At 40.1% G+C, this 25,158-nt stretch overlaps 1 pseudogene; it reads right to left on the bottom strand.

Moving 5' to 3' along the window:
• Positions 1-23,348: 23,348 nt before the first annotated feature.
• On the bottom strand, positions 23,349-24,103 carry LOC122229298 (annotated as a pseudogene).
• Between the last annotated feature and the right edge of the window lie 1,055 nt (positions 24,104-25,158).

Genomic DNA, 25,158 nt, shown 5'->3' with positions numbered 1-25,158 from the left:
TGTGGGATGAATCACAAGCCTAACATGTTCAATCTGCTTTTCATTTGCTAGTATCCAAGATTTGAAACATTACTGTCAGGTTTCTGCACTGCTTTCTTTCAGTTGTAAGATTCATAACAGATGAAACTAAGTTGAATTAAACAGGGGAATGTTTGTGAGTTCCAAACTCCCAGATCTTTCTAAGTGTACTGTTTTTTCCCTTTTCATCATAGTCTCCGGGGATGGATGGGACAGGTAAGCTTTCCTCTGACATCATAATCATTTTCATTAATTATAATGCTGAACTTTCCACCTTGCTGGAGGTTTCACAAGTCTGTGCTTTTTAAAACAATAATAATAATGGTGGGGTGCCTGGGTGGCTCAGTTGGTTAGGTATCCAGCTCTTGATTTCAGTTCAGGTCGTGACCTCACGGTTTGTGAGATCGAGCCCCTCATCAGGCTCTGTGCTGACTTGAGCCTGCTTGGTATTCTCTCTCCCTCTCTCTCTCTTCCAAAATAAACAAATAAACTTTAAAAAATAGTGACTTTCTTTCATGCAGCTATCTTAGATGTAAGAAAGAGGCAAAATTTTATAAAAATAACTAGATATCATCTTTTCCCATCTCTCACTCAGGCCTGATGCTAATCAGGTTAGGTATAAAATATGTACAGGTGGAAAATATATATTCTAAACATATACGATATCCTTTTGTCTTGGTTTTGGCTTTTGCCCCAAAACAGTAAACAAAAGGAGGTGCTGACCTAGCTTTTAGGACCTGCAAAGAGGTTGTAAAAGTCACTTTGTGACTGTAAGCCTATCTCCCACCTCCAGCCTATTGATGAGATGAGGACCATTGGAGGTTAAGAATCATTTTTGGAAACAGTTATTGGAACACTATGCATTGCAGACTCCCCATTCCATCCCGGCCTTAGGTGAGATAAGGAGCAGTAGGAGAACATCTCAGAGAGCTTGCCATGTGTCTTCAGATGTTTAGAGGACCCAGAGGCTGACTTGCACCTGGAAAAGTCTAAATTCAAGGGCTGTCCCTGATAACAGAGTGAAGGGTGAAAGCTCTCATTCTAGCACTTTCAGAATTAGTGGGAATAATCAGCACTTTCAGAATTTGGTCGAGCAAAGATGTGAGTATTGCCATGAACCAGAGTGGACACTGCAGTAGAAGGCCAGCATGAGTGGCCTTAAAGCCACTCTAGAGGTCTAGAGGTCTGTCTGCCTGACAAGATGGCTCTAGGAGAAAGGGTGGTCCTGGAATGGAAAGCCAGAAGCAGGCACTATGGGAACAGTTGCAGGGTCAGCAGGAAGATGCCTGCCCATATCAGGGAACAGCACAGCAGGTAGCTCCAGAAAGGAGTCTTCAAACAACTCACATAAACATCCCCTGAAAGAAATGGCCAGCAATTCTGCATCCGTCAGACAAAGGGCCTATACCAATGTGGCACCAGTGAAGCTAAATGACTAGGGGGTGAGGCAGAACGAGTAGTGAAAGGCAGACCCTCTCATTAAGCGTGTCCAAACCTGGGTCTGGTTAAAAGCCATGGAAGAGAGAAGGAGCTTTATGCTGAATGAGAGATTAAAGTTCTTACTTTGATCAAATTGAGCTTTTTAATTCATGAAGACAAGCCTGTGTGCTAATACCTTAAAGTTTTAAGAAAAGCTTTCGGGCTTCCTTCAGATAATGTCCATAGTCGGGGAAGGAGATGACATTCAGGTATATTTAAAAGACATTAAGGGGGGGAAAAAGCTATTTAATAATTTTGTCCCACAAAATCCAGCTAGTTCATAAAGATGATACATAAGGAACAAACAAAATACATGTATCTATAAGAATTTAGAGCTGAGGTGGACTTTATTATTGTCTCCAGTAATTTATTGTCTCTCCATGTGACAGGGTGATACTTCCCTACTCACTGACATCAGACTTGACCATGTTGTTTGCTTTGGCCAATAAAGTATGAGTCGGAGTGATGTAAAACACTTTCAAGCAAAATAAAAAACACAAACAAAAAGAAGGAGAAATGTATAATTTAAAGGAATAGGAGGAAAGTGTCTGAGCTCTGATGATAGCAATGAGAAAGAAAAGGAAGATGCAGGAAGTTTTGTAAAAACAAAATTGACAAGACTTTAGTTGACCAGCCTGTAACACTCTCTGGGGCTTCAGCACTCATTCATATTGAAGCAATTTTAGGTCACTGCACTATTTGGATTCTTGAGATGGGTTACTTCCTTTAGACTTTTTACATTTTTTTTTTAAATGTTTTATTTATTTTTGAGAGAGAAAGGCAGAGCATGAGCAGGGGAGGGGCAGAGAGAAGGAGACACAGAATCTGAAGAAGGCTCCAGGCTCGAGCTGTCAGCACAGAGCCAGACGTGGGGCTCAAACCCACAAACCGAGATCATGACCTGAGCTGAAGTTGGATGCTTAACCGACAGAGCCACCCAGGTGCCCCATCCTTCAGACTTTCCAAATGTGAGCTCCCTACCCTCATCCCCAATACTACTCATCCCTCTTCTCTTTCCCATCTCTTCTTGTCTAGGTCACCCTCTCTAATCCTCTCTCTCTCTTTTAAATAAACTACAGATCCTTGTCCTTACCTTACAATCTGTTGCTCACTTCCCAGAAAACATGGTGTCTTTCATGTTGTAGATGCTTAATAGAGATTTGTTAAATAAATACTTTTTTCCTAGTGTTATTCCAACAATGTGGATACCCTCATGATTGCTCTCTACCCTCCAACCTGTGGCTTCTCCTGTTGGGCTCCTGTTCTAAGTCAGTGGTGCCACCATCCATGTAGGTGGCCAAACCAGAAGTCTGAGAAATGTCCTGGAGTCATCATCCACTTGTCAACCCATAACAGTTCTGTCTCCTTTATGTCTCCAAGTTAGTTTCCTTCCCACCGTCTTTTCCACCACCGCCCTTAGTTCAGCCCTTCATCATTTCTCCCCTGAATTACTGTGTTAGTCTTGCTTACAGATTTTCCCTCCTTCATTCTGTTTTCATTTTCTGACGAATATCCGTGGTGATCTTTACTTTGTTTTTTAAGTTTATTTATTTATTTTGAGAGAGAGAGAGCATGCACACATGTGCATATGAGTGGTGAGGGGCAGAGAGAGACAGAGAGAGAATCTCAAGCCGGCTCTGCATTGTCAGCGCAGCGCCCTACATGGGGTTCAAGCCCACAAACTCTGAGATCATGACATGAGCCAAAATCAAGAGTCTGACACTTAACCAACTGAGCCACACAGGCACCCCAAAGGTGATCTTTTTAAAATACAATTCTGATTACATCACTGCACAATTTTAAACTCAGACTTCAGATAAAAACAGCAAAATCCGTAACATAGTGAGGGGACAAAATGCTTCACCATCAGGTCTCTAATTATCTTTCTTCTTCCACCAAACTATGACACTCCATGCATGTTGAAAAATATGTGGTTCTTTGAACACATCTTACTCTCATTTACCTCTGGCCTCTCCCTACTGGACTGTTCTTTCTCCCATCTTCCTCCCCTTCTCATGATTAAAATCCCACTTCCACTTTCCCCAAAAACTCAGCTCAGGCATCACCTCCTCTGTGAAGTCCTTCTTAGTTAGCGTTTTCTACGCTCCCTTTGTCTTCCCAAACCATCTCCTGCCTACTTTGATTACAGCACTTCCCACCACACTAGGATTGGTTAGTTATTCGGTGTCTTCCCACTGCAGTGTAAGCTCCTTGGGGTCACCAGTTGTGTCTGATTCATCACATGCTGGGCATAGAGTCCATGCTCAAAAAATGTGGATATTAGATGTCTTGGTGGTTGATAGAATATGATGACCAAACAGAATGGAGAAATCCAAGGTAACCAAAATTTTGATATTGGGTGATTAGGAGCTGAGAACAGATATAGGGAACTGTGGAAGCGGAGTTAGTTTGAGAAGGCTGCTGCTTTGGCTTTATATATGCTGAATTTTAACCGACAGTATCCAAATGGAAAAGAGAAATATGGGCATTTTCTTTTTTTTTTTCAGGTATACATAATAGTGATTTGATATTTTTTATACATTGTGAAAGGATCTCCATGATGAGTCTAGTCACCATTTGCCACCATACAAGCTTATAACAATATTGTTGACTGGATACCCTATGCTGTGCATTATATCTTCATGGCCTATTTATTTAATAACTGGAAGGTTTTTTTTTTTTAAGGAGGTAAGTTTTGTTTGTTTGTTTGTTTTTAAATTTAAATTCGAGTTAGTTAACATACAGTATAGTCTTGGCTTCAGGAATAAAACCCAGTGATTCATCTCTGACATATAACACCCAGTGCTCATCCCAAAAAGTATCCTCCTTAATGCCCATCACCCATTTAACCTATCCCTCTACCAACCTCCCCTCCAGGAACCCTCAGCTTGTTCTCTGTATTTAAGAGTCTCTTATAGTTTACCTCTCTCTCTGTATAACTAGAAGTTTTTACCCGTTAATCCTTTTCACCTATTTTGCCCCTCCCCAGCCCCATTCTCTCCCTGCTCTGATAACCAACAGTTTGTTAGATTATCTATGAGCCTGTTTCTGTTTTGTTTTGTTTGCTCATTCGTTTTGGTTTTTAGATTCCAGATATAAGTGAATCATATGGTATTTGTCTTTCTCTGTCTGACTTATTTCATTTTGCATAATATCCTCCAGGTCCCTCCATGTTGTTGCAAGTGACAAGATTTCACTCATTTTAATGGCTGAATAGTATTCCATTGTGCTTATATACCACTTTTTTTTTTTTTTAATCCATTTACCCGTCAATGGACACTTAGGTTCCTTCCATATCTTGCCTGTTGTAATGCTGCTATGCACATAGAGGTGCATGTATCTCTTCAAATTGGGGTTTTTGTTTTCTTTGAATAAATACCCAGAAATGAATTGCTGAATCATGATAGCTCTATGTAATATTTTGAGGAACCTCCATACCGTTTTCCATAGTGGCTGCACCACTTTGCATTCCCACTGACAGTATATAAGGATTCCCTTTTCTCCACATCCTCACCAATACTTGTTATTTCTTGTCTTCCTGATAACAGCTAGTCTGACTGGTGTGAGGTGATATCTCATTAGGTTTTTGATTTGCATTTCCCTGATGATCAGTGATGTTGAGCATCTTTTCATGTGTCTGTTTGCCATCTGTATGTCTTCTTTGGAAAAAAAAAAGTCTATTCAAGTCCTCTGCCAATTTTTAAATCAGATTGTTTAAAGACATTTTCTTATATAACTGGCATGCTCCCACTCATACAGACCCATGGCAAATGCATCATTATAGGGGACACATTGGCACAGCTGACCTCTTACTGGCATGGCAACATCCCGAGTAATGTGAGCTCCCTCCCGCAGTATCATGCAAAGGGACTGGGTTAAAATAGATACCTACCTGCTTATATTTGAAATAAAATAAAATAAAGCAAAGCACTGTAAAAATAAACACTGCAAAGATACATAGTTTTGGATTTGGTATCTTGTTAGTATTTTATATATGCAAAAGATAGCTAAAAAAGCAATCCCTAAAAAGGTTTTTGTAAATACTTTTCAAGTTTTTATTTATTTATTTTGAGAGAGAGACAGCAAGAGTGAGCAGGGGATGGGCAGAGAGAGGGAGAGGGAGAATCCCAAGCAGGCTCCACACTGTCAGCACAGAGCCCGATCTGGAGCTTGAACTCACAAACCATAAGATCATAACCTGAGCAGATCAAGAGTTGGTTGCTTAACCAACTGAGCCACCAAAGCACCCCAAAAGTTTTTAAAAATTGAAATGAATGTTTCATTATTTTTAGCTCTAGAACAAGTTGGTGATAGAACTACACAGAGAAAACAATTCAAGTTATTAATACTGTAGTTTTAATACATATGTTCAGTGCGATGTATTCTAAGAACAAATAGAGCTGCAAAGAAATTATGAACGGCATGCATTGAATAGTTGTGTTAACAGTCACATTAGTATTATTTTGAAACTATTTTTTACATTGCAGGATAAAGCAAATGTTAACTATGTTAGTGTTGTTAGGAATCAAGATTTCCCACAGTAGTATATATATCTCCCCTGTAATGTTAAATTTGAATTGGAAATATCAGTAGGAGCCTGTGATTTTTTTAATTTCCAGAAATATGTATTTTATAGCTCTGACCACTGAAAAGGCCTAGATGTAATGACAGCACAGATTGTGGCCTTTAAATACCATTTCCCACTCAAGAAGCCAAGGCTCCATGCAGAAATGAGTGATTCCAGATCTAGGACCTGAGATACATGTGTGTGTGTGTATATATATATATATACTAATTCATCATATAGAAGTTTAATTATCTAGCATGTCTTAAGCGATAAGGCCCCGGGGAACACACTTGGTTTAACCAAAAGAGGTCAATTTGTAAAATCAGAATGACTATTACTTTAGAAGGTGAAGTTAAACTACCAAATAAACTGGCTATTTATATTTGCATTCTCTATCTGTGGACAGATCTGAGGAAAGCAAATTATAAGCAAAATTAGCCTGGTGAGCAGCAAGCCAGAGTGAGTAGAGTTTGCTGGATAATCCTAGTGGCTGATGTTATCAAGCCATGATCATCTGATCAGACGTTTCCACACAGGTGACTCAACTCGATATGTATCTGCTATGTGGAGAGGATTCTTTTTCACTCTTCTGATCTGGTATTGCAGGATTATAGCCCCTTGACCTCCGTTCACTCTCTGTTCACCTCCTCACGATGTTTTTGTTCTGGCCACTCCCCTCCCAGCGAGCAGTCTTTTTCTTTCTACACGATGAGACTATCAAGTCTTAAGAGCAAAAGACCACATCTGTCCCTGCAAATGTGTTGTTGTACCATTTAATGTACAACATTAGTTGCCCACATTTCACATAAAAATACAGATTTCTGACTTCTCCTTTAAAAAAAGAAAAGACCAGAAAACTATAAGGAATTGCACAACAATTAACTGGAGTAGCATAGAATCCCCAGTTCACCATGGACTCTGAGTAGTTGGTTCACTAGTTTCTGTCCCCCACTTTTTTAAAAAAATTTTTTTTTAGCATTTATTCATTTTTGAGAGACAGAGACAGAGTGTGAGTAGGGGAGGGGCAGAGAGAGAGGGAGACCCAGAATCAGAAGCAGGCTCCAGGCTCTGAGCTGTCAGCACAGGACCTGACTCGGGGCTCAAACTCACAAACCGTGAGATCATGTCCCCTGTCTCAACCAGCCTTGCAAGTACTGAGTTTGCAACCATGGTATTAAGTCATCTCTGCAGGACCATGCACTCTGCTGAGCCACTGCCTTTGTCAGGTAGTTAACTCTCAGAAGGCAATCTTTCTTCCTATTATCCAGGTTCCAGGCCAGAGCATGATTTCTTCTGTTGACCTCCTGTCTACATTTGCACCAGCTACTGAGAAGCCGGCTCTCACCACAAAATAGAACGAATTTGCTGAAGAGAAGGAAATGGAGGCCCAGGCCTTGGGGAAAACCCACAGTAGAAAAGTGAGAGGAAGAAAAGCAACCTCTTCACAATGGGGCTCCTATTTGCTTCTTTCCCTCTTTTTCATTTTTTTCTTTTTTCTTTTAAATTTAACATTTATTCATTTTTTGAGAGGCAGAAAGAGACAGTACGAGAGGGAGAAGGACAGAGAGAGAGACAGAGACACAGAGTCCGAAGCAGGCTCCAGGTTCTGAGCTGTCAGCACAGAGCCCGACACAAGGCTCGAACTCACGAACAGTGAGATCACGACCTGAGCCGAAGTCGGATGCTTAACCGACTAAGCCACCCAGGCACCCCTTAATTTTTTTCTTTTTTTAGTTAAAAATTTTTTTATGTTTATTTATTTTTGAGAGAGAGAGAGACAGAGAGAGGCAGAGATCGTGAGTAGGGGAGGGGCAGAATCCAAAGCAGGCTCCAGGCTCTGAGCTGTCAGTGCAGAGCCTGAAGTGGAGTTCAAACCCACGAACCGAGATCATGACCTGAGCTAATGATGGATGTCGGACGCTTAACCGACTGAGCCATCCAGGTGCCCCTCTAATTTCTTTTCTTTTTTTTTTTCTTTAAAAAAAAATTTTTTTTAAATGTTTATTTTAGAGACAGAGAGACAGAGCACAAGTGGGGGAGGGGCAGACAGAGCCGGAGACAGAATCTGAAGCAGGCTGCAGGCTCTGAGCTGTCAGCACAGAGCCCGACGCTGGGCTCAAACCCACAAACCATGAGATCATGACCTGAGCTGAAGTCGGACACTCAACCGACTGAGCCATCCAGGTGCCCCTAATTTTTTTTCTTTAACAGAACTTCCCACTTAGGGAGTTGAGAATCAGTACGCTTTCTGAAGCAAAGCCTCTATAGTCAGAGGCCCTGAAGTGAATCTCTAATAGAAGTTTCTGAGTTTCTGGGGTACCTGGGTGGCTCAGTTGGTTAAGTGTCCAACTTTTGGTTTCAGCTCAGGTCATGATCTTGTAGTTCGTGAGTTTGAGCCCTGCGTGGGGCTCTGTGCTGACAGTGCAGAGGCTGCTTGGGATTCTCGTTCTCTCTCTCTCTCTCTGCCCCTCCCCTGCTCGTTCTCTCTCTCCCTCTCTCTCGCATAAGAAACAAATAAACTTAAAAAAAAAAACAAAAAAACGAGTTTCTGAGTTTCTGTGTACATTTGCACACACTGACATTGATGACATAGGCATGAACTCGACTATCTACTGGGTGTAAGCTGGGCACAGGCTGAAACCCAAATTATTTTTGGTCCCCATTACAGATGTTAGCCTGTGTTCCATTTTTAACTCTGACGTAGGCACATGCACTGGTTGCCCAGGAGACACGAATCTGGGCAAACCAGGGAGAAAAGTGCCCTGAGGGAGGGCAAATTTTGTTTCTCTGTGGTCTTGCTCACCCACAGCCTCCAACCTCACCCTCTCACTCCTGTCCCCCAACCACAGAGACCCATGCCACTGCAGGGAAACGTGGGCACAGCTGACCCTCATTGGTTGGCAGTCTCCAGGACGGTGGAGGCTCCCTGATTTCCCCTTCTCGGTGTGGGCTGCAGTGCCCAAGTTCCACCTGCTTAAAAGAGCCACATCTGGCCTCTCTGTCTGGGTCAAATCTCAATAAACACTCTCAGTACCAAAAGCCAATCCTTTGTCACATGGCTCCCCATTGCAATCGTCCATGTATTTATTGTTCGATTAATGTCTGCTTCTCTCACCATGAGAGCAGGAACCACGTGAGCTTTGTGTGTCCATGTGTATCCAGCATCTAATATAGTCCCTACCCAGAGTAGTCACTCAACAACAACTGCTTAAGTGAATCCCAGACCATTTGGCAGTGGAAAGAACCTTAGAAGGCATTCATTCCGCTTTCCTTATTTGATGAAGGAGGTAAAGCAATTTCCCCAAATCACATGAATTTTCAGAAAGGCAGCATTAAGTAGTGGTTAAGACCACAGACTGAAGGCAGAATGCTTGGGTTCATATCCAGGCTTTACCATTTACTGGCTCAGTGAGTTATTTAATGTCTCTGTGCCTCAGTCTCCTCATCTGGAAAATAGGGATAATTGTATCAGCTCACAAAGTTATCATAGGGATTAAATAATATTTATAAAGTGCTTAAAATACTTGCTATATAGTAAGCATTATATATATGCTGGGTAGAAGCTGGAATAGGACCAAATTCTGGGTTTCTTGATTCCCTATCTAGTGTTTTCACAGAACTGACTAATGTTATTTTGTCATTGGGGTAGACCAGTATTGTCCAATAGAATTTTCTGTCATGACAGAAAGGCTCCACACTGTCCAATACAATAGCCTACTAGCCACATGTGGCTACTGAGCACTTGAAATGTGGCTAGTGTGACTGAGGAAATTCATTTTTAATTTGATTTAATTGGAGTTAATTAGAATTCAAAGTTAGACTACCTGACGGACAGTCAGGAGCAGGAATTCTTACAGCAGCCAAATCGTCATGGCTGACAGAATCTGGCTACCCTTTAAGCCCAGAGACATCCTTTTGAGCATGAGTAGCACAGTCTCCTGGAAGCCAATAAACTCCCCCACATCTTTATTTTGGTCAGCCCTCCCCGGCCAGGCACCTGATCAAGGCAGTGTTGCTATCCTGTCAGGTAGCCATGCAGGTCAGCACATCCCCCCAGACCTGTGGTTGAATAAGCCAAGTAAGAGCCTTTTTCTTTTTTTTAAGGCCATACACCATGAATTTAGAAGCAACAACAGCATACAGATAAACAAAAACTTTCAAAGATCTAACATGAACATTTTTAAAACCAGTTTTAAAATACATATTCTTCAAGAACATTTAACATTCTACTTTTGGAGAACTCCTCTTCCATATGTATAGATATCTCCTGCCATTAAAAAAAAAAAAATCAATCCAAGGAAAAGGCAAGACCTCAACTGGTTGGATTCCAAATTAAGCTACAGCTTGAGCTATAAATAGCTTGCCAGTGTTGAGGATCTGTCCTCTGAATTTAAATGGCTTACTTCTCTCCCAGAGGACAACATTCACTGTGTCTGATGGCAGGATTGGACTCTGGGAAAACACACTTCATGTTTTCTCTGGACTCATTTCTATGTTGTGTTCAAAGCAGAGTAAAAGTAACCAACCATAGTTTTAGGTTCTACACATATGCGTTGTCAAATATAATGAACATAAATATCTAGAGCTTTTCTTAGTAGGAGTTGTGTGTGTGTGTGTGTGTGTAATTCAGTTTCATGTAGATAACCCTAAAGGTATGTGTAAGAGCCTGAAGGTATGTTCTGAAATATATTTTACTTTCTTTTTTTCCAAACATGTTATTATTGACCCTACAAATGTGTCTTCACCAGTTATCACCAAAATATTTATTCTTTTTAATTTCAAAAACAATCTCTGGGTTTTTTTTCTCTGGAATGCTGGCATAGCTTCCTATGTGGCAGTGAGGACCAGAAGAGAAAAATAAGAAATGATAAAATGCAGGTTCAATTTGTGGTAGAAATTACATTTCAAAATGGATTGTATTACACATACTTAAAATTTTTCAGTGCCCCAGAAAGTAAGTTTAAGGCATTTATTGTCAGTGGTACATGCACGTATTTTAGGTAATCAAATAATTCTGCAAACCTTGTGGATTATTTTTTACAATGGACACTTTGTACATGTACATACCTCTGTCAGGTGCCCCCAAAGCCCTCCTCTTACTGAGTTGTAGATATAATAGCCATGTTTCCTGACATCAATCTTTCCTTTCCCACCCACCTCTTTTAAAAAATGACTGAAATTTTTTATACTTTTTCTTATTAAAAATAATAATGTACTTGTATATAGCATAAAAATTCAAACAATTCAGAAATAAAGAAAATATAAAATGAAAGGCCTCTGAAATTCTACTCGTTTATGGATAACCACAGCTCAAGTTTGGTGTTTACTCTTCCTGATCCTTCGTGCTCTGTCTACCCTTATCTGGTTGTCATTGGCATGCAACTGACATTTAATTCAACACATTCTTTTGTAGCATCTATGTAGAATAAGGCTCTGTACTGGGAAAGGATTATGACAGAAGAGCCAGAACCACTTGGCCTCCAAGGAACTCATAGAGGATCTGAGGCATGCACTGATATAAAATGGAGAAAATGTAAAGTTATGAAAGAGAGACACCAAGCTTTGAGAGCTGAGAAAGGAGGATTTCCATCAGGGAGGATTGGAAAAAGCTTCCTGGTGGAACTGCATCTAGGCTGGTTTCTGAGATGTAGGTATGATGTGGACATACAGAGATGGAGAAAGGCATTCTAGGAGCAGGGAACAGCATGAGTACAGACAAAAAGGAATATACCTCAAACAAAACAATGTATAATGCATTTTGCTTAAGGCATTGAAGGAGCCTATGGGGAAGTGTGGTGGGAAGTAACCCTTAGGCACCATGATTTAGGTTGGATCTACTCTGAAGCCAGTAAGGAGACCTTAAAAGTTTCAAAGCAAGGGAATGAGGCAGAGTGTTATGGAGTGAATTGTGACATCACCACCTTCCCCGCCATTCACAGGTTGAAGCCCTAAACCCCAGGAGACTATATTTGGAGATAGGACCTTCAAGGAAGTAATTAAGGCTAAATGAGATTATAAGAGTGGGACCCTCATCCAATAAGACTGGTGTCCTTGTAAGAAGGTAAAGAGGGGCGCCTGGGTGGCTCAGTCGGTTGAGCCTCCGACTTCAGCTCAGGTCACGATCTCGTGCTCCGTGAGTTCGAGCCCCGCGTCGGGCTCTGGGCTGATGGCTCGGAGCCTGGAGCCTGTTTCAGATTCTGTGTCTCCCTCTCTCTCTGCCCCTCCCCCGTTCATGCTCTGTCTCTCTCTGTCTCAAAAATAAATAAAAAAAAAAAAAAAAAAAAAAAAAAAGAAGGTAAAGAGACAACAGGAGTGTTTGTGCACAGGGAAAAGGTTAGGTGAGGAAATAGCAAGGAGGTGGCCATCTATAAGTCAGTAAGAAACCAGCACTGCCAACATTTTGATCTTGAACTTCCAGTCTTCTGAACTGTGAAAAAAACCCAAAATTTCTTTTGTTTAAGCTCCCAATCTGTAGTATTCTGTTGAGGCAGCCTTAGCAGACTCATACATAGAGTTTAGCATTTGGTTTAGAACATTTCTGGGTTCTTACTAAACAACAGACTTAGAATAATCATATTTTAAAGTAATGGAATTGTTCTTAAGCCTTCACACTTTGCTTTTCCACTGAAACACGAGAGACGGACTCCATTGCTTTTACTCAGTATGACAGCCTGGTATTGAATATCCCCATTCACGTCAACAGTAGGCTAGCTTCTATACAAACATTCAAAAGTCACGATCTCAGCACAATGAGTAATTTCAGGTAAAATGATTTAATAATAAAAATAGCAACAATAAAATTAAGGCAGCTGTTAAAGCCAACTGCTTGCAATGTAGCAGATACTCTAAATGCTCTTCATGTATTGATTTATTTAACCCTCACAACAGTCCTATCAGGTAGTTACTATTACTATGCCCATTTCACAGATGAGGAAGCCAGGCACAGGGAGGTTCAGTAACTTGCCCCAGGTTTTATAGCTCAGAAATGCAGAACTGAAATTGATACAAGTGGAATTACTTAATACCTAGATACATGTCCATATTATTAACATTCTAATAGGAAGTATTGCCATTTGACAATGTGTTGAGGACAATTTGCTTATTTTCAGGTGCAACTCAGAATGTAAGTAGAATATAAGTTCTGTGATGAAACTAAGTGTTACCTGCGGTCCTGTGAGTATTTGGCTTCAAGCTGAAGTCAAGCTTTCTTTACCTCTATTCACTCCAATATCACTGAAGATAAAAACATATTGCATTCCAATTTGCAGATATCTGAGCAAACTTCCTCATAAGAGTGTAATGGCTAAACCAAAAATGGAGTTTCTGGGTCTATAAAGCTGAAAGCTACCCTTTGAACCCTGGAGGGCTGCTCTGTAAAGCTCTGTTAACATGGTCTGCCCATCTCTCTCCTGGACATCTCTATTTTACTCCATCCCTAACTCGACACTGTCTTTTTTATCTTTATTGCAAATCTGAACTGTGCTTCTGTGCCAAGACCCTGTCAAGTTATATTCTAGATTGAGTTTTCTTAGTCCGATTGTGTAAACTTTGAAAAACAGAGAACAAAATCTTCCTCTCTCTTTTCCTTATTGCGTAGTTCCTTACAGGATAGATAAATTACAGTGTTATACACATAGATGATCCTCCATAAACCGAACTATAGAAAAACTATTTTGGGCATAATTCCCAGAATTAACAACAACAAAATTTGCTTTTATATATGACCAGTACAAATGGTCGTGATAGAATGCATAAGGAGGCTTAAGGGAAAGAGGAGAGAAGTTCTGTGAATATTTCTCCAACCAGAGAATAAGAATGTTGTATGTGCATTGCTCTGGAAAAAGGGTCATTAGCAATTAAATAGTTAAACCTTGAGTGAATGCAGGCAGCAGCTGGAGAGAGTGTTTATAGTGCAAGGCAGGAAGCCGGGAGTCAGTGACTTCTGCTGGCAGGAAGGAGTAGAGAAGGCGGAGGGAGAGCTGAGCAGGGCACCGAATTTTTAGTTGCTCTCAGCCTGGAAGACTTTCTTTCACAATTTGAAGCCAGATATTGGCCAGAAAACTTCTCCTGTTCCTGCACAAAAGATGAAAAGGTGCTGAGTGCACATGGAGTGAAGCCAGAGTTGGGAGATACAGGCATTGTGACCAGAATACATTTGCAACTTCCAGCATTTGAAGGGAACTACATGAAAGTAGAAATTGAGATGCTTAGACATCTAGAAATACTATTGATGAAGTCTTCTTAAATAATAATCATAATACCTAACATTTATTTAGCCGTTCTTACATGCCAAGAACTATAATAATTGTTTAGTATTTGTCATCCCATTTAAGTCTCAAGAACCCAATGCGGAAAGTCCCTGTTTTAGAAATTATTCCTCATTTTATAAGTGAGCAAACTGAAACTTTTCACGTTAAATCATTCGCCTGAAGTATAAATTTAAAGTTTGACCCTGTCAAAGTACACATTTTTAAAACTAGAAAAATGATCTTTATACAAACATATAATGTCCAACATTTGCTTGCCTCATTTAGGAGGGAACTAGCTGGTTCAATGGAGAGGATACAAGCTTGTGTGTGTGTGTGTGTGTGTGTGTGTGTGAGATCAATGGAAGAAAAGAATGCTGGACAAGATTGAAAAGACAGAGAATAGAGAGCTGACTAATGTTCTACAGAGCAATAAAACTAAAACATTTAGGGTTATTTTCTATCGTATATAAATCATTTTTATCTCTAGAGGACAAAAATAACTTGCAACTTAACAACTTCTAGACATTATCTACTTTTTGAGGGTTTTTTAAAAAATGTAGTTGAATTATTTTCAGGGGCGCCTGGGTGGCGCAGTCGGTTAAGCGTCCGACTTCAGCCAGGTCACGATCTCGCAGTCTGTGAGTTCGAGCCCCGCGTCAGGCTCTGTGCTGACTGCTCAGAGCCTGGAGCCCGTTTCAGATTCTGTGTCTCCCTCTCTCTCTGACCCTCCCCCGTTCATGCTCTGTCTCTCTCTGTCCCCAAAAAAATAAATAAAAAAAAAAAAAACGTGGAAAAAAAAATTATTTAAAAAATGTAGTTGATACACAATGTTACATTAATTTCAGGTATACAGCATAGTGATTTGACAAGTCCATACATTACGCTATGTTCACCACAAGTGTAGCTACCATCTGTCACCATACAACACTGTTTTTTTTCAAATCTTTTATTTAAATTCTAGTTAGTTAACATATAGTGTAATATTGGTTTCAGGAGTAAAATTTAGCAATTCATCACTTACATAAAACTCCCAGTGCTCATCATAAATGCGATCACCCATTTAACCCATCCCCCACCTACCTCCCTCCATTAACCCTCAGGTTGTTCTCTATCATTAAGAGTTTTTTAATGGTTTGCTTCCCTCTATCTTTTTTTCCCATTCCCATATGTTCATCTGTTTTGTTTCTTAAGTTCCACACATGAGTGAAATCATATGGTATTTGTCTTTCTCTGACTGACTTATTTCGCTTAGCATAATATACTCTAGCTCCATCGACATTGTTGCAAATGGCAAGATTTCATTCTTTTTGATGGTTGAGTAATATTCCAGTGTGTGTGTGTGTGTGTGTGTGTGTGTGTGTGTGATATATGCCACATCTTCTTTATCCATTCATCAGTAAATGGACGTTTGGGCTCTTTCCATAGTTTAACTATTGTTGGTAATGCTGCTATAAACTCTTAGGTGCATTCCCACCAGCAGTACAAAAGTGTTCCTTTTTTTCTGCATCTTTGCCAACATCTATGGTTTCCTGTGTTGTTAATTTTAGCCATTCTGACAGATGTGAAGTGGTATCTCATCATGGTTTTGATTTGTATGTCCCTGATGGTAAGTGATGTTGAGCATCTTCTCATGTGCCTGTTAGCCATATGTATGTCTTCTTTGGAAAAATATCTATTCATGTCTTCTGCCCATTTTCTTAACTGTATTATTTGTTTTTCTGGTGCCATACAACACTATTTCAATACCACTCACTATATTCTTCATGCTGTACCTTTTATCCTCATGATTTATTCTTTTTGTCACTGGAAGCCTTTACCTCCCACACTCCTTCACCCATTTTGCCCATCCCCTCACCTCTGCTCTGGCAACCATCAGTTCGCTCTCCATTAACATCTACTTTTAAAGGCTTGGAACCCTAACTAACAAAACAGAACAGATCAAACAAAATTACATCCCCACCAGGAGATCTCAGGTGGACTTATTAGACAATGTTGTCTACAGCACTAATAGAACTTTCCATGATGATGAAAATGTTCTACAGCCGCACTGTCCAGCAAAGTGGCCACAAGCCACATATGGCTATTCAGCGCTTGAAATCTGACTAGTGTGACTGAGGAACTAAATTTTGATTCATTTAAATTTAGAGTCATGTATGATTAGTGACTACTGTATTGGATTGTGGTAGATGACACAGCTCTATGACTTTGGAAGTCCACGGTCTGCAGAATATGCAGATATATTTTTATCTTTTTTTAATGTTTATTTATTTATTTTGAGACAGAGAGTGGAGAAGGGACAGAGAGAGAGAGGGAGAGAGAGAATCCCAAGTAGGCTCCATGCTGTCATGCTGAACCTGTTGAGGGGCTCCATCCCACAAACTGTGAGATTATTACCTGAGACAAAATCAAGAGTCGGGCACTTAACCAACTGAGCCACTGAGGTGCCCCCAGGTAAATTTTTAGAAGCACTGTTATAGGCGATACTGACATTGTTTGTTGACCACATTTTGACAAACACTGCTCAAATACATGCTCTTCTAGAATCCACTTTCTATAAGAGGAAAAGGTGTTGATGATCCCATTAAAGGGACAGATAATGGAGAGTCAGCTGCTGAAGGCAATACAATTAGTCAGTGGTAAAAGCGGGACTTGGACCCAAGTCTGCCTGGTTGAAGGGTTGAAATCTCAAATGCCTACAGAGGCTAAGTAGGTCAAACAGATGGGTCAAGTGGTTTCGTTATAAAACAAACTGAAAGCAGCTAGTTTAGATCCAGTTGATTTGGGTCCAGAATTTCCAGATCTTGTAATTTTTCAGAAAATTCATAATTCTGGACTTTTCTGTGAGATCATCTTGATTTTTAAAACCATGTATGGATGAACCGAAACAAATTTGTAGTCCTAATATAACCCATAGACCACCAGTTTTCAACCCTGGCTAGATCTACAGTGTAAAAACTTTTCTCTTTGCCTCACTGTTCCTACAAGGAATTGAAAACAAGGATTTGGTCTTTCCAGACCTTTCTAGGCAGAGTCAAGGACTTCTCACAGATATATGACCCTTTCAATATTTGTCACATATCGCTAAATGGTTATATACATGTTTGTCTTCTTGACTAGATTGCAAGTCCCTGGAGGAGAGGACATCTACTCAGCTATCAACTGCCAGCACAATGCCTGGCAAATAGAAAGCATTTCATACGTGTTACTGAATGGGTCTGCTACCATCTTTTTAAAAGCCTGTTATGATAAATAAATAAATAAATAAATAAATGCCTGTTATGTGTAAGGTTTTCTATATATTATCTTATTTAATCCCTCCAGTAAACCAGGGAAGTGAGCATTATAACCTCTATTTTACTGAAGAGAAAACATGTTCAGAATTGTTAAGTAATTTGCCCAAGTTCACACAATTAATTAATTCTGCTTCCAGTATTAATGCTCTATGAGTTCTGCTCAGTAACTCCCCCTCTACTTTTTAAGTCTATCTGGCATAAGCTAACAAGTGTAATCTTTTCCTCTGGGGAAAAAGCTGGGTTGGAGGAGGAAGGTGAGGCAGGGTTGATCCCTGAGGCTCGGGCAAGTAGGAAGTGGCTCTCTTAGCGGGAATAGCCAGAATTAAGTGCCAGAATTAAGCAAATAGGGCAGGTGTGCTGCGGGAAGTGCAGAGCTGGTGCTGGTACTGGTGAAACAAGGCAGGAGGTCTGAGCAGATCACTGCAAGGAGAGTTAGAAAAAAGAACACAAAGCTGGGGAGAATTTGTGAGGGATAGGAACTTAGGGAGGGGCGGATTGTGCCTGCATTAAAGAGTGAAGCTTGATACTTGGGGAAATCACAGGAGGGCACAGATACTGTAATATCCTAGTGTGGTGCCAGGCACCAAAGCAGGGACTCAGTTAATAGTCATTGACTGATTACCTGTCATAGAGTTGCCCATAAGGGATTCATTTGCAGATGTTTCTTACCCTTAAAATTCGAGCAAAACAGAGGTTCAGAAAATTTGAGAAAGGTAACATAATCCAGTGGGTATTTTGAATTGTAACTGTCTCCTCCTCACCCATTTCCCACACCGGCTGCTTCCACCCCATGGAGACTTTACCATTCGACATTTATTAATCCACTCATTTGTTTTAAGGATCAGCCTGAAATCCATTTTACACGCCATAAAATAGTGATTACTCTCAAGGAAGACATCATGGAGCTGGGGAAGATCCAAAGCAGAAATTCCAAAATGACCAAAGGATAGAGAATGACCTCCAGGGGTTTGGACTCTGAGTCGTGGGCCTGTGGTAGAGACTCAGGAAAGTGGTATGATTCAGTCCTATGAAGTGAGGAAAGCAGTGGCCCGTGTCAATGGAGACAGAATTTTCCATCAAACTCTATACCCAAAGGGCACATGATTTGAAGCTTGAAAAGAGGTATGTTATAATCTTACACACTTGGTACTAAATCTATGGAATCTTCTGCCCAGGAAATGGCTCAGACTGAAAATAGAAATTGTCTCAAAAAAAGGTAAATATATTTGATCATGAAATTCATAATGGGCTCTTAAGAGAATCTTAGGGTGTTTGAGGACAGGTATATTTCTGATCCTCTATGGTTCACATCCTAGAGGCAAGCAAACTCAAGAACAAAGAGTCTCTGTATCTCATATAAATAATTTTTATTTTTTTATTAAAAAAATTTTTTTTAGTATTTATTTTTGACAGAGAGCGAGAGTGAGTGAGGGAGCGAGCGAGAGAGAGAGAATGGAGGAGGGGCAGAGAAAGAGAGAGACAGTGAGACACAGGATCCCAAGCAGGCTCTGCACTGAGAGCTGAGAGTCTGGCACAGGGTTCAAACCACAAACCATGAGATCATGACCTGAGCCAAAGTCAGACAGTTACTGGACTGAGCCACCCAGGTGCCCTTCATATAAACAATTCTTAAATATTCGTTCAAACATAAAACAACTTCTGTATTTTCCAAAAGATTTCCTTGGAAAACAACTTTTGCTTAATGTTTTCAGATTTCATTTGAAATGTAAATAAATGAATTTCAATAACACCAAAGCATACTTACTTAAGAGTGTACAATAATAAGAACTTACTTTGAAATGAGTCACCAACAGAAATAGAGTATCGATGGGCACGCTAGAACTTAATTTTCTAATATTAGATTGCGTTCATTTCAAAACAGAATGAATTTCACCTTAACTGTGATGGGGTTTCTCCTCAACCCAGAATGGTTTATTTATTGAGGCCACAAAATAAAAACATATTTATTAATGTGTAAAGTTGTAAATCTTACACTTGTATTGACATAAAACTTAGTGTGCTGTGACAGGTCTGTCCCATTAGAAACATATTAAACATGTTGACTGATAATCCCAAGTATTATTTCTTAATTTATTTTTAAAAATCAACTACTTTCCAGAGAACATGAAATATTCCTTTTTTTGTTAACAGATCCCAATTTTTTCCCATGCCTGCCATTGAGGTATGCTAGATCTTTCTATTGACTTTGCCAAAATGATTTTATGAAATACAACCGTACCTCCTCACATTTTTTCCCAGGAAGAAAAAAAAAAAAAGAAAACTGTGGCATATATAAAAGCCTATATGTGCAGTTTTTGAGAAAATCCAGTCTTTTAAGGCAGAGCTGAAAAGACAAGGGAGGGGGAACTCTTCTGTACTGTGAAGTTTGGTTCTCTGTGAAGTAGAATTTCATCAAACTGAATGTGTTATGAATTTTAAATATATTTGATGCTAAAAGGGAAAAAATAAGTATGCTGTCCTTTCTTGTAGGCTTGTCTTTAGATGTGTCTGGTCATTACCTTGGCAACCCTTACAAATGGCAACTGACGTCAAGAAAAGAGGAAAAACACTGCTGAGAGCATACACTCTATGCATTATAGATCATTCTGAGGACTTCGAATTCTTAGGCTCATACAGACACTAAATGGCTTTAAGATGAGTACAAGCAATCTTCCATTTACAAACATTCTTCATAAACTTATTAAGATTGTGAGATCTGAAAAGAGTATCTTTGAGTTTTTAATTTAAGCAAAATACAATTCATCTATTAGCTTAGATGTTAGGTCTCACAATAACTGACAAGTCCATAAAAATGGCACTAGCAAATCTCAAAAAAAAAAAAAAAAAGGAAGCTGATCTTTTCTTCTGAAAGTATTTTCCTCAACATTTTAATATGAAAAGGTTCAGGCATAGGAAGTTGGAAGAATTTTACAGTGAACACCTGTATATTCATCACCTGATTACCCAGAGTCATCACCATTCTACTCTTCTGGCCTTATTACATACATATTCCTTTTATCTATCTCTCTCTCTCTCTCCATCCATCCATATATCCATCCCCTTATCCATACCTTAAGTCATGTATTTTTTAAAATATTTATTTATTTTGGACACAGCCCAAGTGGGGAAGTGGCAGAGAGAAGGAGACAGAGGATCTGAAATGGGCTCTGCGCTGACAGGCTGACACAGTGAGCCCTATGTGGGCCTTGAACTCATGAACCACCAGATCATGACCTGAGCCAAAGCTGATTGCTCAACAGACTAAGCCACCCAGGTGCCCCCAAGCCATCTATTTTTTGATGCATTCCACATCAAAATTGCAGACATGAGGATACTTCCCCTTAAATATCTCAATATGCATATCATTAACTACAGTTCAACATTTCTTTTGATATAACATTTATAAACAATGAAATGCACAAATATTAAATGTACATTTGCTGAATTTTGAAAAACACATACAAATTTCCATCGAGATATAAAACACTACTATCAACCCATTCAGGGCCCATATACCTTTCCCATTCAATTCCACCCCAACCACCTTCCCTAGACAACCACTCTTCTATTTCTGAAAGTATTTTTTAGATCTTTGTATTAGGGTTTATTACTTCTAAGAGCATCCTCCCCTGAACTGTCCCAAGGACTTCATTCATCTTTCAAATTATAAGTACACATGTTCAGTGACTTTTAATATTAGTATATCTAGCATTTACTTCTGCTCTGTTCTAGCTTTCCCCTACTTCAAACATGTAATCATAATACTCCATTTCTGGGGATGAAAGGCAAAATCAAAACAGACTGCATAATTTTTTTAAAGTTTACTTATTTTGAGAGAGAGAAATAGCACATGCACGCACACATGAGCAGGAGAGGGGCAGAGAGAGAGGGAGAGAGAGAATGCCAAGCAGGATCTGTGCTGTGAGAGTAAAGCCAGACAAGGGGCTTGAACCCACAAACCGGAAGATCATGACCTGAATCAAAAGCAAGAGTGGAATGATTAACAAACTGAGCCACCCAAGTGCCCCCAGGCTGCATAATTTTTGAGGCTGAGTGAAACACAAGGCCCTTGTTCAAAATTGATTAAGAATTCCAAGATGGTGGCAGTGAAGTATTAAACTAAGTGTAGGGCCCTTTTAAGTGCAGGGTCCATTTGGTTGCACAGGTTGCATACTCATGAAGCTGACCCTGGTCAAAATACAACTGTTAATGGTGTAGCCGAGTTGATCAAATTGCAAGTCAGCCATAGCAGCCAAGCTGGGTGCTAAAAACTTCTCTTTGAGGAGCTGAATGATGAAGGGTGGTCCAGGGAACATGGCATGGGTAAACATAACTGGCAGCAGACAGGTACTTGGGGAGTCCAGCAGTGGTTCTATAACAATATATATGGATGTATCAGGATATCAGCCTTAAGGATGGCCCTACTGGTGTCCAAGACTGATCAGCCCAGTCCGTGGCAAGTGAATCTGACTTAGCCTTTCTTGTCATCCATTCCCCTGAGTAAGTCATGAAGTAGGTTTGTAATGCAGTCTGGACCAATCAGCTATGATTTTTCTGTTCTAAGCTACAGAAACAATACAATACCTTCCCCTCTCCCCCTTCTGCATCCCCAGATGTACTGCATTCTTACAAGAGTACCAAACTAGGATTTTTTTTTCAGGGTTCTGATTACTTTCCGAGTTTAGTGGAACAGTTTTTTCTAGATTTATGGTCCCCTTTTCTCCAGGGTCTCTCTACATACTCTTTCTCTTTTTTTAAGTAGACTTTATTTTTAGAGTATTTTTAGGTTCTTAGCAGAATTGAGCAGAAAGTGTGTACAGAGAATTCCCATATACTCTCGCCCTCTACACATGCACAATCTCCCCCATTACTGACATCACAAACTAGAATGGTAAATTTGTTGGAGTCATTGAAACTACATTATCACCCAAAGCCCGTAATTTACACTAGGGTTCACTCTTAGTATTGTTCTACGTTCTCTGAGTGTTGACAAATGTAGTATATTGGTACATACCCACCACTATAGTGTAATGCAGAATAGTTTCACTGCCCTAAAAATCTTCTCTATGCTACTCATTCATCTCTCCCTCACCCCTACCCCCTGGCAACCACTGATCCTTTCATTATCTCCATAGTTTAGCCTTTTCCAGAATGTCATACAGCTGGTATCATACAGTATGTTGTCTTTTCAAACTGTCTTCTTTCATTTAGTAATATGCATTTAAGTTTCCTCCATATTTTTTTTTTTTTTTTTTGTGGCTTGATGTAGCTCATTTCTTTTTAGTACTGAATAATACTCCACTGTCTAAGTGTACGGCAGTTTATGCATTTACATCTTGGTTGCTTTCAGGTTTTGGCAGTTACGAATAAAACCGCCATAAGCATCTGTGTGCAACTTTTGTGTGGACTTCAGTTTCATCTTATCTGGGTAAATTTGAAGGAGTGCAATTGATGGATCGCATGGTAAGAGTGTATTCAGTTTTGTTAGAAACCATTAAACTGTCTCCCAAAGTGGCTGTACCATTCTGCATTCCTACCAGCAATAATGAGAGTTCCAGTTACGCTACATCCCTGTCCACATTTGGTGTTGGCAGTGTTTCGGATTTTGGCCATGCTAATGAGTATTTAGTGGTTTGCAATTCCTTAATGACATATAATATTCATGTGCTTATCTTCCATCTGCATATCTTCTTTTTTTTTCATTGAAAAAATGTTATGGGCCTTTTGGATAGAAATAGGAATTTATTTGCCAGGAAGGATGATCCCATCATATTTCTATCGGAATCAGCATATGGCCTCTTTTTTTTTTTAATGTTTATTTATTTATTTTGAGATAAAGAGATAGAGGGAAAGAGAGAGCACGAGAGGGAGTGGAGATAGAGGGAGGGAGTGGCAGAGAAAGAGGGAGAGAGAAAATCCCAAGCAGGCTCCATGCTCAGGGGCTTGATCTCACAGCCCTGCAATCATGACCTGAGCCAAAATCAAGAATCAGATGCTTAACTAACCAAACTACCCAGGAGCCCCAGCACATAACTCTCTCTTTTCTAAATCTGTGATTGGCAGCTTGTCCCCTACTTCTTGTCTGCAGTGTTGACACCCGGCCTACCCAGCACCACATAGGAGCCCAGGCTGTGGATACCAGTGCTTGGGTCATATTTGATTCCCAGATCAATGTGTTCTTGGATCCCAAACCAAAGTTTCCAGCATCTGAAAAGTTATTTTTCTTAATTCATACACTCATGCCTTTACACCTTTCTCCGGAATTTCTTCTGCGTTGGCCCCATGGACTGTGCAGTAGACAACAATCTTTTCATTTCTTCTGATGTCAAAGGATCTGATGGTATATCTAGCTTTGGAGAATGCAGGGGTCTGGCTTTGAGCTGCTCCAGCACCTTGGTTGCCAGGATCAGTCTGTCTCCACTCTCTCAAACACAGACGTTGCGGCAGTTTGTGGATGCAAAGTTCCCACATGGGGTTCTCTTTTTCATCTGTGCCATGGGGTTCTCTTTTTCCTGATCTGTGCCATGATGGAGAATGGAAAAAGCATCTGTATATTTTCTTTAGTGATATAGTCTGTTCAGGACTTTTGCCTATTTTTTAAATCAAGCAGTTTGTTTCCTTATTGTTGAAATTTTAAAGATTCTACATATATTTTTGACAATAGTTTTTTTTTTTTTTTTTTTTTTTTTTATCAGATGTGTCTTTTGTAAACATTTTCTCCCAGTCTGCAATGTGTCTTCTCATTCTCTTAGCAGTGCCTTCCACGGAAGCATTATCCATTTTCTCATTCAAGAAATAGTCTATTCAACTGAGGGGATAACTCAGTAGATGAGAAGATCTCTGCCTTCGTGAAGCCTACACTTTAATGGAGAAAAGGACAAAAAACAGACAAGGAATGGACATATATCAGGCATTTAAGTGAAGATAGTTGCTGGGAAGAAAATACAAGTGGGGTAAAGGGATAGACACTGACTAGGTAGACCTAGTGGGGCCAAAGGTAGAATAGACCCTAGTGGGGGTAAGAGTGGGGTAGGAAACCAGTTAGTAGTCCATTGCTCTCATACAAGCAAGACATGATGTGTGTATGTGCTGGGGTAGAGGTAGTGGAGGTGGTGAGAAGTATCCAGATTCCGGACACTTGTTAAAAGTGCAGCTGATGTAACTTGCTCATAGATTGGGTGTAAGAGAAATAAACAATTTGGGGGTGAAAGTGAGGTTTGGGCCTCAGCAACCAAGTGAATGGTAATAGAACTGGAAGGGATTGGGGAAGGAATAGGATAGGTGGGGACCAGGCCAGGCAGGGGAAAATCAAGTGAAAATTCAGGTGAAGATGTTCAAGTAGGCCATTGTGATTCAACTTGAAATGTTAGGTAGGGTTAGAGCTATACAAACTTGGGGGTCTTCACGATATCTTTGTAGGCCTTCCAAATTCTGTGTGCCTCTCCACCTTTCTCTCTGCCTCCATACAGGCTAACCAGTATCAATTAAGTGGATGGACTCCAACCTTCTGGTTTCTAGCTGGATTCAGCCAGACTAGCAACAGATCAGAAGG

Source organism: Panthera leo, chromosome C2 (assembly GCF_018350215.1).
Source record: "Panthera leo isolate Ple1 chromosome C2, P.leo_Ple1_pat1.1, whole genome shotgun sequence".
Taxonomy (NCBI): Eukaryota; Metazoa; Chordata; class Mammalia; order Carnivora; family Felidae; genus Panthera; species Panthera leo.
The sequence above is the reverse complement of the archived record's forward strand: the minus strand, read 5'-3'. Positions and strand labels throughout refer to the sequence as shown.